General features: G+C 37.7%; 1 non-coding gene across 1 annotated transcript; it reads left to right on the forward strand.

The window, feature by feature from the left end:
- Positions 1–14,648: 14,648 nt before the first annotated feature.
- On the forward strand, positions 14,649–14,839 carry LOC143678600 (U2 spliceosomal RNA). The gene has a single exon (XR_013173380.1). It is a non-coding gene; the product is annotated as a U2 spliceosomal RNA (small nuclear RNA).
- Positions 14,840–16,594: the final 1,755 nt, after the last annotated feature.

The following is a 16,594-nucleotide window of genomic DNA, read 5'->3' on the forward strand; positions in this document are numbered from 1 at the left end:
TTCTGGTATGGAATTTTCTACTTTCAACACATAGAAAATAAATTGGTAGAAATCGCAGAGGTAAAATGCTATTTTTAGCACATCATAGCAAGTGTGCACTCTAGCAACATGACTTATTACTTTTGATGTTGCCCTTGATCCCACCCAAAACAGTTAAATTGTGAGAAAAACACCACACTCAACTTGAAGAACATTTTACAAAATACCTTACAAGTACTCCTTAAAACTTTCAAGGTTATAAAGTCTGATGAACTGTGCCAGTCTAGAAGAATCTAAGGAGACATGACGACTAAATGCAATGCGGTATCCTGGATGAAATACTAGGACAGAAAAAGGAACATTAGGTAAAAACTAAGAAAATCTGAATAAAGAAAGGACTTAATAATAACTTAGCAATACTGGTTCACTAGCTGTGACAAATGTACCATACTAATATAAAATGTTAACGATAAATGAAACTAGGTGTGGTGTACAGGAGAAATCTGTACTGTCTTCTCAGCTGTTCTCTAAATCTAAAACTATTCTAAAACAAAAAAGTTATTAAAATAAATAAATAAGAGCTTAAAAATGTAGGAATAATTCCATCTGAAACTTCAAAGAAATGAAATTCAAGATTTCTTTCCTAGTTAGTCAATGCTCTTTAAGTGTTTTTTGTCCCATATATTATTGGAGAAAGTCTAAAAAATGTTCACTATTTACAGCTCTGAGTCCATTTTGTGTGTGTGTGTGTGTGTGTGGTGGTGGTGGGGACAGGGGACGTTTGCATGGTCTGGAAATTGAACCTGGGTCTCCTGCATGTAGGAAGGTGAGCATTCTACCACTAACCACCCATGCTGCCTGAGTTTATTTTTTAAATGGATAGTCCCATTGGATGCAATGTATATGTCATTTAGTTAGGTATTATTAGTTATACAAAAAAATTACACGTGGAGAAAAAAAGAATTACAGGCTTTCTGAAACTATGATCCTGAGTAATTTAATAGGATAATCTGCATCAAAATGAAATTTCTTTCTTGACTCCTTTTTATAGGACTCTGTGACAAGACTTACTTGTAAAGGGAAAAAAGGGCAACAGCTGAGGATTCATGTTCTTGGTGACAGCTGGCACTCTTTGTGCCCAGATCTTCTGAGTGTTCCTCATGCTTAACTGTACCAATTCCTCTATAAGTTTTTTTAGACTCTTACCAAAGTTCAGGGGAATGGCAGAGAAGGGACATTCATAAAAGTGGACCCATATAGTTTTCTCCTAATTCCCACTCTTTTATCCCAGAGTCAAGATTTGTCACACGTTAATCTGTTTCTTAAATGAAACTTTAGGTTTTTAATTTCTTTTTTTGATTATTAATTTTTATTTACAAACATTTAATATCCATCAAAAAAATCCACCCTTCCTCCCTTGTCCATCCTGTCAATTTTTTTCTATCTCTAAGAATTTGCTATTTCTAAACATCTCATACAAGTCACAAATATATTTTGTCTGTATCTTATTGAGCACAGTGTTTTCAAGGTTCATCCATGATGCAGCATGTCATCCATTCTTATGGGCAAATAATATTCCATTGTGTATTTGCACCATAGTTTGTTTATCCATTCATTTTTTGGTAAACACTTGGGTTACTCCTACATTTTTGCTATTTTGAATAAGGCTGTTATGAACTTTGGTGAACAAGTGCTGTTTGAGACCATATTTTCATTTCCTTTGGGTATTTACCTAGGAGTGGATTGTCAGGTCATATAGTAATCCTAGATTTAAATTTTTGAGGCACCACCATATCACTTTCCATAGTGCTGCACCATTTTACACCCTCACCAACAAAGCATTAGAGTTCCAATTTCTCTACAACCTCTCCAACACTTATTTCCCTCTGTTCCTTAAAAGAACAAACTAATAACCATCCTTGTGGATGTGAAGTGGTATCCCATTGTGGTTTTAATTTGCATTCCCTAATGACCAAAAGATATTGAGCATCTTTTCTTGTGGTTATTGTCCATTTGTATATCTTCTTTGGAGAAATACCTATTCATATCCTTTGCCTATTTTTAAATGAGGTTGTTTGTCTTTTTGTTGTTGCATTGTAAAGGGTCTTCATATATTTTGGATTTTTAGCCTTTATCCAATAAATAGTTTACAACTATTTTCTCCCATTCTGTAGTTTATCTTTTGCACTTTCTTAATAATGTTCTTTTATGTACATAAGTTTTAAATTTTGATGAAGTTAAACATATCTGTTATTTCTTTTGTTGCTCCATTGTCAAATCTCAGGTCATGAAGATTTCCCCCTATGTTATCTTCTAAAAGTCTTATGGATATAGCTCTTATATTTAGGTCCTTGATACATTTTGAGTTATTTTGTATATGATGTGAGGAAGGGTCCAACTTCATTCCTTTGCATGTAGGTATCTAGTTTTCCCAACACCATTAGCTGAAGAGACTATTCTTTCCCTATTGTATGCACTTGGCACTCATTGAAAATCAATTGGCCATAGATGTGTGGTTCTATTTCTGGATTTTCAATTCTATTCTATTGGTCTATTTGTCTGTTCTTATGCCAATACCATTCTGTTTTGATTACTATGGTTTTTTAGTATATTTTGAAATTGGGAAGTGTGGTGTGAGTCCTCCAACTCTAATTTTTAAAAACTCAATTATCCCAACTTTGAAATGGGAACACTTTATTTCATATTAAGGAGAAAAATGACCTGATCCTACTATATATTGAGCACCTATGAACCTGATTTTGTTCCTGTCCTCTTGGAGTTTTGTTGGAGAAACGGGGCTGTGAAAGACAAAAATTAAGTACATGAAATGGTTGCAAATTGTTACAATACAAAAAAGCCAAACTGAGTGCTATGAAAGATAATAACCAAGGGTGGGGTAGGTTATAGACCCCCTTTAAAAAAGGCATCTTAGATGAACTGCCCATTCAGTTTAGAATGAGCCCCTTTCTTGGTACTTGGTTTATACTGTCAGATTTCCTGCTAAGCTTGCTTAAAGCAGAAATAATGATATTACATAGTTTATAATCACATAAAACATAACAGTTTACAAAATGAATTAAAAATGTAAAATGTATATATCTTTCAATCTATCAATTCCACATCTTCATAATTGATAGTGATTCTCAGCCCTGATTGCATATTAAAATTACCTGGTGCAGTAGTTGGGTTCAGGTATCAACTTGGCCAGGAGATGGTGGCCAGTTGTTCTGTTGCTGTGGACTTAAACCATTAGCATGCAAAATTCATCTATGGCTGATTACATTGCCTTCTGCAATGAGTAGCAATTCATTTAATTAGCTGAAGGCTTAAAGGAGAGAGGTCAGAAGAGAACTCAGCAGCCAAGCACACCTCAGTTCAGAGCTCAGATCTCAGAGCTGGCTCAGACCCAGAAGTTTGGAGATGCAGAAAGGAATGGCCTCCAGGTAAAGCCATTTGAACCCGGAAGCTGGGAGGGAAGGCCAGCAGATGTCACTGTGTGCCTTTCCATGTGAATGAGAAAGCGAGTGGAAAGCCAGCTGCCTTTCCTCTGAAGAACTGTAAATTTGTAACTAAATAAATCCCCTTTATAAAAGCCCAGTCCATTTTTGGTGTATTGCATTCCAGCAGCCTTAGTAAACTAGAATGTCTGAGAGTCTGATTTAACTGGTCTGGAAATGGGGGTAGGGGGTGGGGGACATGTGTAGCAGCATTTTTTTCAAGTTCCCCAGATGAGGCTAATCAGTTTTGAGAACTATTACCCTAGAGAAATCTTCACGTGGACACCCAGGAGCCTATACAAGGATGTTACTGCAGTATTGTTTCTAATATGGAAAAATCACACATAAATGTCCATCAACAAGTGCAGGCTGAATTGACCATGGTACTTGGATATTTTCTATGTAACCCTTATGGAATAATGAAATAGATCACCATATACTGATATGGAAAGATCTCTAAGACATGAAAAGTAACAAGCCACAGAATATGATGTACAGTATGATACCACATATGCAATTATACCCACAAAAATCTAAGTGTTTATGTACATATGTGCATGTCTAGTTTAACTGATGTTCAAATAGGAGAGAAAGGAGTTTTCTATGCTGAGTGGCAAATTAAGGGATATTAGGGAGAAATAGGAAGACTTTACCTTCCATTATGCCTCAGAACAATGATTTCTGGTGTGACTTAAGAGATGGTATCATTAGGCTTCCTAAAATGGTCATGGTTATGTGTGTTGCAGTAGAAAGGTGATAGCAGAAAGCGGGTTAGAAACGGAAAAGGAAACTACTGGGGCTCATTTTCATGTTCTCTCTCATTGCTCAGCTCTCTCTTTGATGGAACTGTCCCTTCCTTTCCATCCTGATTTATGCCCCGATCTCTGGGATACACACCCTATGCATTCTATACATACCCGCATACACTCACCTTTCTTCAGCAGACAAGTGTAGCCTCTGGAATTAGATCCTGCTAATAACTTCTATTTATCAAAGGAGACAGGTTATGAATGCTTTTAGTAGTGATGTGAAAAATCAACATACATGGATTCACAGCTTTCACCTTCCCCCTTTGTCTTCTGAAGAAAGAGAAAATTAACCAAATATTTTGCTGTGAAGAAAGAAATTAAAGCAAAGAGGACCCACTCTGCTCAGACGTCGCAGAGGAAGGAAGATGAGCGCTGTTGGGAGGGGCACACTGAGCAAGTCTTCATCGAATTGGGACAGGGAACCAACAAGGTGGGACAAGAAGGCAGGGATGAGTGTTTTCTAGGGGTAAAAGAGAGAAAAGTGGAGACCCTTGGGAAATCTGAAGTGCTAGAGAATATGAAAGGACAGGAAATTAGAATAAGACTTACAGTGCACTAAATTTTTGGACTTCAGATTTGAGGGAAAGAAATGAAAAAAAAATATAGAGAAATTCCTGCCTAAGCTGGGTTTCTTTAAATGTTGACACATATTAGATGATCAAAGTTTAGGATGAATAGATGATTTTGGACAATAATATCTAATTGCATTAATTAAATGCTTTTTGACAGGAAACGTGATTTTTAAAACTCAGCTTGATGTATGTGTGCCTATTAGCAAGTGAATTAATGGGAACACCTTTTAGTAGAATTTTCCTATTCTTCTTTCAACATCAGGGCTATGAAGAAACTCAAGTACTTCTGTGGTACAGGTCCAGGATAACTCATTGCTGAATTCAGAGTCAGATCTTTCCATGAGTCTTGCACAGAGAATCTAGATTTACTCTATTTCCTATTTGGATAATAACGTATTACACCATGCCTATTTTATGTGTTGCTGCTGTGATTGGCTGACCTGGATTTTCATGGTAGAGAAAAGTTACTCTTTTCATGGTGTGAAGAATAGCAAAGACATTGCTTATGACTCTTTGAAGAAGTACATTACTGCAAATGTGTAGTTAAGTTCAGTAGTGTTTACTTATTAAATGCCACGCATTTGGTATACAACTACACTTACACTTTAGATAGCATGGAATAAATATCAGTGATGCAAATTAAGTTAAAATAAAAAATTGCATCCATGCTCTCAAGGAATTTATCCTGTTCATTCACTGATTTCATTCATTCAACAAATATTTATTTAGCATCTATCATGTCCCATGAACGGTAGTGGGCATGGTACAATTCTGAGCAAAACTGTGAAAGTTTCAGTCCGGAGGGCAAGAGAACTATGGGTAAATGATCACACAGTAAATAAAAAACTATACCTGAGAAGGGGGCTTCAAAGAGAGCCTATGGGAAGATGGGGTTGAAGAAACTGACTTGTGCACATCAGCGGAGCCCTCCCCAAGAAAAGCATAATAGGATTGAGAATAAAAGGAAGAGAAGAGTTAAAACGGGAAGGCAGAAGAGGACGAGGATTCCAGGGCAAAGGGAGCAGGCACACACAAGCCATTTTTTTTTTTTATTAATTAAAAAAAATTAACAAAACATTTAGAAATCATTCCATTCTACATGTACAATCAGTAATTCTTAATATCATCACATAGTTGCATATTCATCATTTCCTAGTACATTTGCATCGATTTAGAAAAAGAAATAAAAAGACAACAGAATAAGAATTAAAACGATAATAGAGAGAAAAAAAAACCCTATACCTCACATGCAGCTTCATTCAATGTTTTAACATAATTGCATTACAATTAGGTAGTATTGTGCTGTCCATTTCTGAGTTTTTATATCCAGTCCTGTTGCACAGTTTGTATCCCTTCAGCTCCAATTACCCCTTCTCTTTTTTTTTTTTTTAATTAACGGAAAAAAAGAAATTAACCCAACATTTAGAAATCATACCATTCTACATATGCAATCAGTAATTCTTAACATCATCACATAGATGCATGATCATCGTTTCTTAGTACATTTGCATCGGTTTAGAAGAACTAGCAACACAACCGAAAAAGATATAGAATGTTAATATAGAGAAAAAAATAGAAGTAATAATAGTAAAAACAAAACAAAACAAAACAAAACAAAAACCTATAGCTCAGATGCAGCTTCATTCAGTGTTTTAACATGATTACTTTACAATTAGGTATTATTGTGCTGTCCATTTTTGAGTTTTTGTATCTAGTCCACACACAAGCCATTTTAAGAGGCAATGTCATATATAATAAAGCTGATAATTAGATGAAAGAGATGTTTAAGCAAATGAGACAAAATTAAAAAGGCTTAAGGTTACAAAGCAGATGGAAAGTGACTGCATCAATTTTCCTTCCTGCCTCCCCCCAAAAAAGGTATTTAAAATGAAAGAAATTGCCTTCTTGCTTGAGTGTGTATCTGCAAAATAAATGAAGTATTTCATCCATCCTGCAGATTGGAATAAAAAGGAGATGGTAGAAAACTTAAAAAAAATCTTAAGAGTGCAAAGTGCCGAATGGGTTTTACCAGTTTTGTAACAGTCCAGTGAATAAAGGAGGAGGCAGGAGAAAGTGCTGCTTTGTGGTGCACACCTTGAAGGAAATGAGCACCGATGGGTCAGCACCAGAAAGTCAATATGTATTTCTTGCCTCCTATCAAGAATTTTTCCAAGTAAATGAATTTTTTATTGTCTTCCTTGCAGACATAATTCTTCAAAACTTAGACTGTTATTATTTTCCACTACCTCAAATGTGGAAATAAAATCAGTTGTCATAGCCCTTTCACACATTCTGAAGAAAAGAGGTTGTTTAATTAAGTACATGGTGCACAATAACTGTGAAATGTTTAAACTCTTGATATGAGATGTCTTCCTCACTTGTGATGACCGATTTTTGATAGAATGAGGTGCAATATTAGGTTTAAAGGTTACAAATTAATTTGATGTGAGATTAACATGTGTGCGTGCGTGTGTATGTGCGTATAAGCACAAAGTTGTTAATAATAGTTATTTCTGAGTGGCGGAATTATGGAAGAATTTCCTATTTGCTTTATCTATATTTCCTGGTTTTCTTCTCTGACTGAGATTTGCTTAGACAATAAATAAAAATTAAATTAGTTTAAGAGCCCACAGTAAGAAATATATAAGCACAACCATATGCAGTGCTCATGCAAAAGCCAAGTTATTCAACTTTCACTCACAGCCCAAGACTTTTTCCTTAAACGTATATAGCTCAATTCATGTTTATATGATAACTGCTTGAAAACTTTCAGCATGACAAGCACTTAAATAGGTATCACATTATTCTATCCTGCATCATTCTATTTCTGTGCTTCTTCCTCTAGATTTTAGTCCTTAGTTGACGTTTCCACTATGTCCCCTAATTTGCTTTCCAAAGCTTTCCTATAACTGCAATTTACTTCCTTGCCTGAGCCCTGTCTACAAATCACAACCCACATTTGGTGGGTGAGATCTATAGGGAAATCACATCTTCTTATTGACTTTCTCCTTAACAAATTGAGTAAAAAGTAGAGTTCATGGTTCTGAATCTCCCAAGCCCTAACGAGTAGCATTTATTAAACAACACACTATTCCAATCTCAATTTGCCCCATCAGGAGTCAGATTGCATTGCAATTGATTCAGAGAATGACTATGCAGCTCATAAAGCTCAACCAAAAAGCTAAAGTTAGTGGTGAATCGTTGAGTTATTCCTGCATTAAAATGTTGACCAAGGAGCTCTGGTTTACTACTAACTAGTTATATGACCATCAGCAAATCTCATAGATTCAGAGAAGCTTAAATGCAAAATGAGAATTGAGGATGGTATAATATGCAAAATCTCTTTTAACTGTGAATTTCCAAGGTTTTTGATTTTTGAAAAACATCATTATTATTAATGACCATTTATTGAGGTTTAATATGTATTGTCTTCTTTACTCATCACAACAACCCTAAGGTAAGTATTGTCATTTCCTCTTTACAGATTAAAAAAAAAAAACCAAAAAAACTCAGAGAGGTAAAGTAATGCTCCTGCTATGCACAGGATGTGTCAAAAACAGACATAAAATCCAGTTTTGTTGCAGTCTAAAGTCTAAACTCTTTACTGCTGCTTCCTGTTGACTAAGGGAAGGATAATTTCATGCGAAAAACAAGGGGGAATGTGCTACAGCTATTCAGTCACTATAGAATTGAATTTCAGCTTGAATAAATTATTCATTTGAACGTTGTGTTTCAAAAGAAGGAACAGAATTATTGGGAAGCTAGCACTAGTACTGGGAACCACAAATACAAAAACAGTGTACAATAATGAAGTGATCACAAGTCTGGTATTCATTATCCAGAGAACAACTCATATTTGTGATCATTCATTAATGACATCATCACACATGGAACTTACAGGATGAACCCCAAACTGTGGCCAACAAAGTTATCATCTGGGATCCACCGACTTCCCTGAGCTCCTCTCACGGTCTCTCTCCTCTGCTGATCTTGCTCCGGTCTTCTAATTTGTTTAGGAAGTGGTTCTATGAGATCAGGGACCCATCCTTCTGATTCACCACCGATTCCCCAGCTCCCACAAGTGACACACATGAGCCCCAAATAAATGTCTATTATTGAATGGATGAGCAAGTGAATGTCTGAATGTTATGGGGTTTGGTGTTGTTCATTTATAATTAAATGACTCATGACAGTTTGGAGACCCAAAATTTGAGGGCAAGGAAAACCTGGATAGCTAGATGAGAAGAATGGCAGTAAGCAGAGAATTGACAATTTGAACCCATTCTGAAGAGATAAAGGTTTTGGCATTATTTAGTTCAAGGAAGAAAAAGATAGCTTAAAAGCAACTTTAATTATGTAAAGTGTCATTATCAAGAAAATAGTTATCAGCTTGCAGATGCCTCTAAGAAAATAGTCTCACCTTAATGCGAGACTCACAGGGATGAGTCAAAGGATTTTCAGTTAAAAATAAATAACTTACTAATTGGGGATTATGAGATCCTCCAAAACGGTTTTGAAATGTAAACTGTTTCCTTTTAAGAATAGATGGGTGTTTAAGTGCAAACTTGCTAAGGGTCTGCAACTGGATAATAAATGTGATTTTCTTGATATTTGCATCCTTTCATTACTAAGTTTTACCCAGGGTTATTTCTTAACACTCAATCAATCTAATCCTGTATAGGTAGCTGACTCTGGTATCATTTTCCCTTTTTGCTCATAGAGTTACCTTGTTGGAGGTCATGCCACATTGAAGTCCAAGTCAGGACCAGCGCCCTGGCATCTTCTCTTACAAGGGGGACAGGCTGTTGTGTGGCATAGAGTCAGCATGATCCTTTACGTGGTTGACATGTTGCTCTCCTTGCAGGAGGAGGTGTAGAGTTTCTCAAGGAAGGAGCGTTAAAGTGATTAAAATTGCTCAGCGCTTGCTTCATTGTATAATTCTGATACTATAGTATGCGATTCTGGCAAGAGAGGAGTATAAAAGGACAGAAAATCCCAGATGATGGCATGGAAGGGCAACGATGCAGATGCCACTTCAAGGAAAGGGGCCATGGCAGCAAGACAGCATTTGCTGATTGGTCAAGCCCTTGGCCAGCAGTCCTTCTGGTTACCTCCTGAGAGGGGGAGATGTGAGCACAAATGTCCAAGGTCAACGGTCGTCCATTAATCTACTCTCATTCTACTATGTTTAGTATAGCTCCAAGAACAAACTGCCAAACAGGCTTTTGGGACTTGATGTTTTTCTGGGAAATAAAGTGGCATCATTCAGGATCAATAGGTTAAGAGGAAATATTGTAGTAAACATGTACATATCTTAGAAGCCAGTAATTCTACTCCTAGGTAAAAACCATACAGAAATATTTACATAGGGACACAATGGAATATAACAGTATTGTTCGGAACAGCTCCAAAGTAGAAACAACTCAATTGTCCATCAATAGTAGAATAGATAAATAAATTGTGGTATATTCACACAATGGAATATTATACAGTAATGAGAATGAATAAACAATGGGTACATGTAATAACATGCATCAATCTCACAGTGTTGGGTTAACCCAGATTTATAAAGCTATGTATATTGTATGATTCCTGTAATACACTGTTCAAAACCAAGCAAAACTAACAGATGAATTAGAAGACAGGATGGTGTTTACCTCTGTGAAGGAGGCAGGGTGACTATGGGGAGAGGTGGGGAGGAGGTTATATGAATATCTTCACTTTGTGATAGTCTAGCAAACCGTACACTCAAGATCTGTGCACTTTTTGAATGTATGTGGTACGTTAATAAAAAGCTCAATAAGGAAAAGAAGTAATACTGCCCTCCAGAATGAAATGAATGTCATCGGATGGAATTAAAGGGACAGAGGGGCCGTGTTTTCAAGCCTGCTTTAGGGGCTTCACATAGTATGCATGTGGCTGTCTGCATTTTAAGGATGGGCAACAACTGCAGAGACAAGAATAGTCCATGGCTGACAGTGCATTTGCTCCTTCTCATCCTGGTCTAGGCTTTCTAATTTGGGCCAGGAAAGTATCCATGTCTCCAGGAGGCCACACTGCAGCATGTTAAGCATTCTCTAGGGACCAGCAGCCTCGGCCCCTGTATTTGGAGGAGTTCTGCTAGACGAGGGGACATTACAAAGGACACACTTGTCCCTCTGTAAACCAGCACCAGGATTTAAAAATGGGAGACACCTGTTTCCCTGTAATTATTAATTTCAACAAGAGGCCTCTAGCCTTTGAATTTGCTGGATATGTTCTTTTGTATTAAATAATCATGTTTTGTGTTTTTTTGTTTGTTTTTAATATATGGAGGAAGCTGGAGCCATAAAAGCCAGGCAGAAGGCAAAATGGAGTGGCAACAGCTCCTTTTCTCAATTTATAATGAAAGATTTGTAGTCAAGACCAAACACACATACTGATTCTCATCAAGTGGGATTATTAACAGAATGGACATTGGCTGCCCTGGAGGTGAGGCCACGGGGCCGCTCGTGCCATACTCTTTCAAATGTACAGATTAAATACATTACAAGATGCTTTTCTGACGCATCTGTACTGTATATATTAAAACCCTCCCTTGGTGTCCTTTTGGCAATTTGGATTCTTGTAGCTTCAGTGCACCATAGCCTGTATACCAGCTGTAAGGTTGTTTTTTTTTTTTCCTCCCTGGAATGTATAAAAGAATTAGATTACTGTTTGCTGAACTGGACTGTATATCTCACAAATCCCATTTCAATAATCTTCTAGAGGCAAGAATGTATTTGGGATTGTAAAGGGCATCGCAACATGGCTAAATAAATAGCATGAGGTCCCTCAACACCTGGCCAGCCTGCAGTGTTACAATGTGACTTTCAGGCTTTACATTTCACAGTCTCTTTCTTCAGCAAACAGAATCGGAAAGGTCTTACACAAAGACGGAATTTTAAGTCTGAACAACCAGGGAACTTGGTCTTCGAACTCTAAAGCCTTCACACGATCCCTTGAGAAGTGCCAGAAACTTTCCAACTAAATTTTTTTGTGTCTCCAGTTAAATCTAATATACTTTAGGTTTTACCTCAAGGTTAGCCTTTTAAGATGTATACATATTCTTGTACATTTCTACAGTTTCAAACTGGGCTCTCCAGCCTAGGGATGTTCAAGACCATGTGTAGGGCTGTGGGTTGATAATGCGAGTCTGGAAACTCAAGGTATCCCGGCAAAGGGAGAAGACTTGTTGGTTGGGTTTGGAGGAGTGAGGAACCAGGAGGTTCTGAGCGCTCAAGTTTGATGTAAAGATTTGATCCCATTTCTTCCCTTTAATTGTGAACACTTTCTTGGGTGTGGAGGAGAGGAAGTGTCTAAAGCAGCCCTTCTATATGCGGGGAAATATTTTATCACGTGTCTGTTCACGATGATCTTTTTATTCCGAGGATGTTGAAGAAAAACGGATGAGCTCCCACCTCGTCTCATGTCACTCCCACTCAAGCACTGGACTCTGGCCATCCTGGTCTTGTTCGGTTCCTTCATTGCATTTCTGTACACTGGGGCCTTTTGACGTGCTGTTCTTTCTTCCTGGATCACCTTTCCTACCATTCGTTCAGTGACTGGTTTCTTCTGAGTCTGCCCGAGTTGGCTTATATTACATCTCAGAGAGTCCTTACTTACCACACTATTTAAAGTAGGTTCTACTCCCCCATGCCATATCACGCTATTTCTTTTAATGGGACTCATGGCATTTATAAGGACTTAAAATCTTTACTTATATAACCATTCCCATTATAACATTATGTTCCATGAGGCAGGGTCATGGTTATTTGTTCATCGCTGGGGCTCCCTGAACTTAGCACCGTTTCCAATGTATAGTATGTTCAATAGATATTTGTTGAATAGATGAGTAAATAAATGAATGAACAAACTCATTTTGTGTGATATATTTTTCTCTTTACTATATTAGGTTTCCCCTGGGGCTAGGGTCTTAGATGCTTTTCCCTCTGAGGGATTATTATAATCCTTTCAATAGAAAGAGAAAAACCCAGTCTTGCTTTGGAGGAAGGGAGGATGAGAGTTGCTCTTATTCCCTCTCTCCAAACTTGCATTAATTATTGATGCTGTGTAACAAATTACCCCCCAGAATGTTGCTGAAAACAATAACAAGCACTGTTATCTCACACGGCTTCTATGCATCAGGAATTCAGGAGCAGTTTAGATGAGTGGTTCTGGCTCACAGACTCTCATGAGGTTGCAATCAAACTGTCAGCCAGCCGGGGCTGATCATCTGCAGACTTGAAGGGGGCTGGAGGAACATTTTCAAGTTGTCTGGTAGGTAGGGAGTGGCTTTTGATAAGAAGGCTCAGTTCCTCGTTGTGTGGGACTCTCCATAGGGCTGCCTGAGTGTTTCATGAAAATGGCAGCTGGCTTCCCTCATAGCAAGTGATCCAAGAGAGAAGCTGTAATGTCTTTTATAACCTATCCTCAAAAGTCACACATCTTTACTTTTCAATATACTATTTGTTACTCAGGTCAGTTCTATGCAAGCGTGTGTGGGGAAGGACCACGTAAGGCTGTGAATACTAGAAGACAAGAATGCTTGGCGGCCATCTTGAAGGCTGGCTTCCACATACCCCTGCATGGCTGGGTTCTTTGGTTTCTGGAGCTCTTCACCCTGTTTCTTTCCTTTCAGTTAGTCAAATAACAGCATCAGCACTCTAAGAAGAAGATAACCTTAAGGCACAAAGAAACCACAGTAGAGATCCGCGTTGAAGTAAACAACGTTTTTTGTGCTTGTTGGTATCAGTAGCCAATTGCTGTGCCTGGAACAAATGCCAGGTACAGAGAAGGTACTCCACAAATCCATTTTTTTAAAAAATGGGAGTGAAGAAATAAACAGACGGCTTAATCTTCCTCTCAGTGAATGGTTAGTTTTATGTGGCAATGTGGCTGGGCTATGGTGGTCAGTTGTTTGGTCAAATACTGGCTAGTATTACTGTGGAGGTATCTTCTAGGTGGATTAGCAGCAATCAGTTGACTTTAAGGTAAGGAGATTATCCTCCATAATGTGGGTGGGCCTCAGTCCATCAGCTGAAGATCTTAAGAGTTGAAGGTTCCAGGGATCAGAAGGAATTCTGCCTACAGACTGTACCCTCCACCCTTCTTGAGCTTCCAACATAAGAAATTTGGACTCAAAACTTCAACGTCACTCTCACTGGAACTTCCAACCTCCAGCCTGGACTTGTCAGCGTCCATAATTGTGTGAGCCAGTTCCTTATAAGAAATCTCCTAATATACATGCACACATATAAGTTTTTGGTTCTGTTTCTCTGAAGAACCCTGACTGATAGACTCCCCCATGTCCTTGAGCACTGGCTCTGTGTTGTGACTTATAAGCGACTGCCAGTTTATAGAAATACACACCAATTTTAATTGAAAAGAATTATACCTGTAATAATTTTAAAGTTACACAGTCTGGCTATATCAGATTTGAAATCCATGGCTGCTCAGCCAAACGATTCTTTTACTTTCACACATGGGCAATTTTATCCCTTTCTTCACTGGCCAAAAAGCAAAACGCCCCCCAAAAAACAGGTATGCATTTGGTATTTATTTTTCCAATCATTAACTTCAATGTCTAATGCACATATTGGGTATTTTTAATACTGTACCTATTTGCCTTAGTCATGATCAATGACTAATGATCATGATCAATCACCAAATATTTTCTATAAAGGTTATCCCTCTGATGAATATGCTATCATCGAATTCATATTTTGCCTTTTTGTAAAATGCTTTTGGAATTTTTAAAATATTCCAAGTGCATTGCTTCTCGGCCTTTTGGCTAAGATCAAGTGTAGTATCTGTTCTTATCAGTTTAATATCTGATATGTCCTCTATCTGAGGACAATATATTAAATGGATTTTTGGAGCAGGGAGATGGAATAGGAGCTTGTTCCGTCCACTCCACGCATCGACCTAGTATTGCGGTACTTCCAGGAACGGTGCACCCCTCCTCAATTGCGGTGTGAACTAGCAGACTTGACTTTTCCTTGCTCTCCTGCCTTGCTCCTGTTCTTTACCAGACCGGGTTGTCCAGAGTTCTTTCTCTTCGTGTCTTTCCCCCTGAGCTGCTTGTGCTGTGGTTTCTTCTTCGCCTCTTTTTTCTTTCCTTCCTGCTGTCACGTCCTTTATTCGTGGCGATGGCCAACCCAGGTTTCGCGCAAGTGGTAAATAAATGCTAGGTAGTAAGTCTTGTGTGAGCACTTTACTTGTGCTGCACGCAGGCCCTTTCGTTCGATACTTTTTCCAACCTGCGAGAGACCTTCTTCTCGCCATCTGCCCCTGGCTCACTCTCTCTGTTCTATCCTAGATCTTACTCTTCCCGGTGGTTATATAGTCCCCTTTGTTACTAGCATCATACTCTCCGATCACCTTCTGCCTTACCTGCCACCTTCCTCAAAAAAAAAAAAAAAAAGATATTCCAAGTGCAGCCATACCTACTCAAATGATGTTTCCTTAAAGGATGTTCAGAAACTCTAAGGTCCGACTTAGCAATGGAGCATCAAGTAACATCTTACATCATGAGAGTGCCATTCGTTATGTCTCATTTGAGTGATTTGGTTGCTAAGTCTACTAAAGAGAATTTCTAAAGCACTTTCAGAAAATAAAAATTAGGAACTCTCATTCAGTGCTCGTGAAAGTATAAATTTATGGTATAAATACTTTGGAGAGGAATTTAATAAAATTTAGTGGAGTTGAAATTGCATATACCCTATGGCCCAGTAATTCCAGTCCTGGGTGTGTATGTATGTATGTGTATGTATGTGAGTGTGTGTGTGATACTTGACTACTTGAGTATGAAAATGCAATGCAGCATTGTCATAAAGCAAAAAGCAACAAGCAACAACTAAAAAAGAAAGTATGTATTCTTAAAAATACAAATGCAACAACATAAACCAATAAAAATATGAACCAATGGTAGAATTCATACAATAGGATACTCCCACATAAGCAAAAATGACTAAGCTCGTGCACATATCAGCATAGATGAGACTTACAAATATTATATTGAAAGACAAAAAACAAGTTGCAGGATTATATATATAACAACTGAATCCATTCGTATAGTTTAAAAACACAAGGAACAATGTTACTTATTGTTTTTAGCCTAAATGTATAGAATAAAAGTATAAAAGTATTAATGAAAATGAAAACCCCCAAAATTAAGATAGAAATTTCCTTCATGAGAGGAAAGGAGGGAAATGTCATTCAGGATGGGAATGTGGCTATAGAGGCATTTAATTGTGTTTGTAATGCTTTATTTTTGTGCTAGATGGTAGGTATATGGTTTTTGTTTTATTTTGTCAAGTATTTCATAATTTTAAAAATCCAAATGAAAGTGCTGCGATTGTCTGAGAATGATAAGCCTGACTGTCTGATAGTGAAAGCTGAGATAGAGTTATAACAACAGTCAAATGTGTGCAAACTAACATTCTATGCAATATATTTTACTGGGGTTTATGTAATTCTTTTTTTTTTTTTTTTTTTAAAGAAAGACAGAGAAGGAAGGAAGGATAGAAGGAAGAAAGGGAAACATCTTTAAACATTTTCTTGTTTTATTATTATATTTTGTTTGTTTGTTTGTTTTTTACATGGGCTGGGGCCGGGAATCGAACCGGGGTCCTCCGGCATAGCAGGCAAGCACTCTTGCCCGCTGAGCCACCGCGGCCCGCCCCTATGTAATTCTTAAATGGACCTCTACTGCTTC

This window comes from Tamandua tetradactyla, chromosome 3 (genome assembly GCF_023851605.1).
Source record: "Tamandua tetradactyla isolate mTamTet1 chromosome 3, mTamTet1.pri, whole genome shotgun sequence".
NCBI lineage: Eukaryota > Metazoa > Chordata > Mammalia > Pilosa > Myrmecophagidae > Tamandua > Tamandua tetradactyla.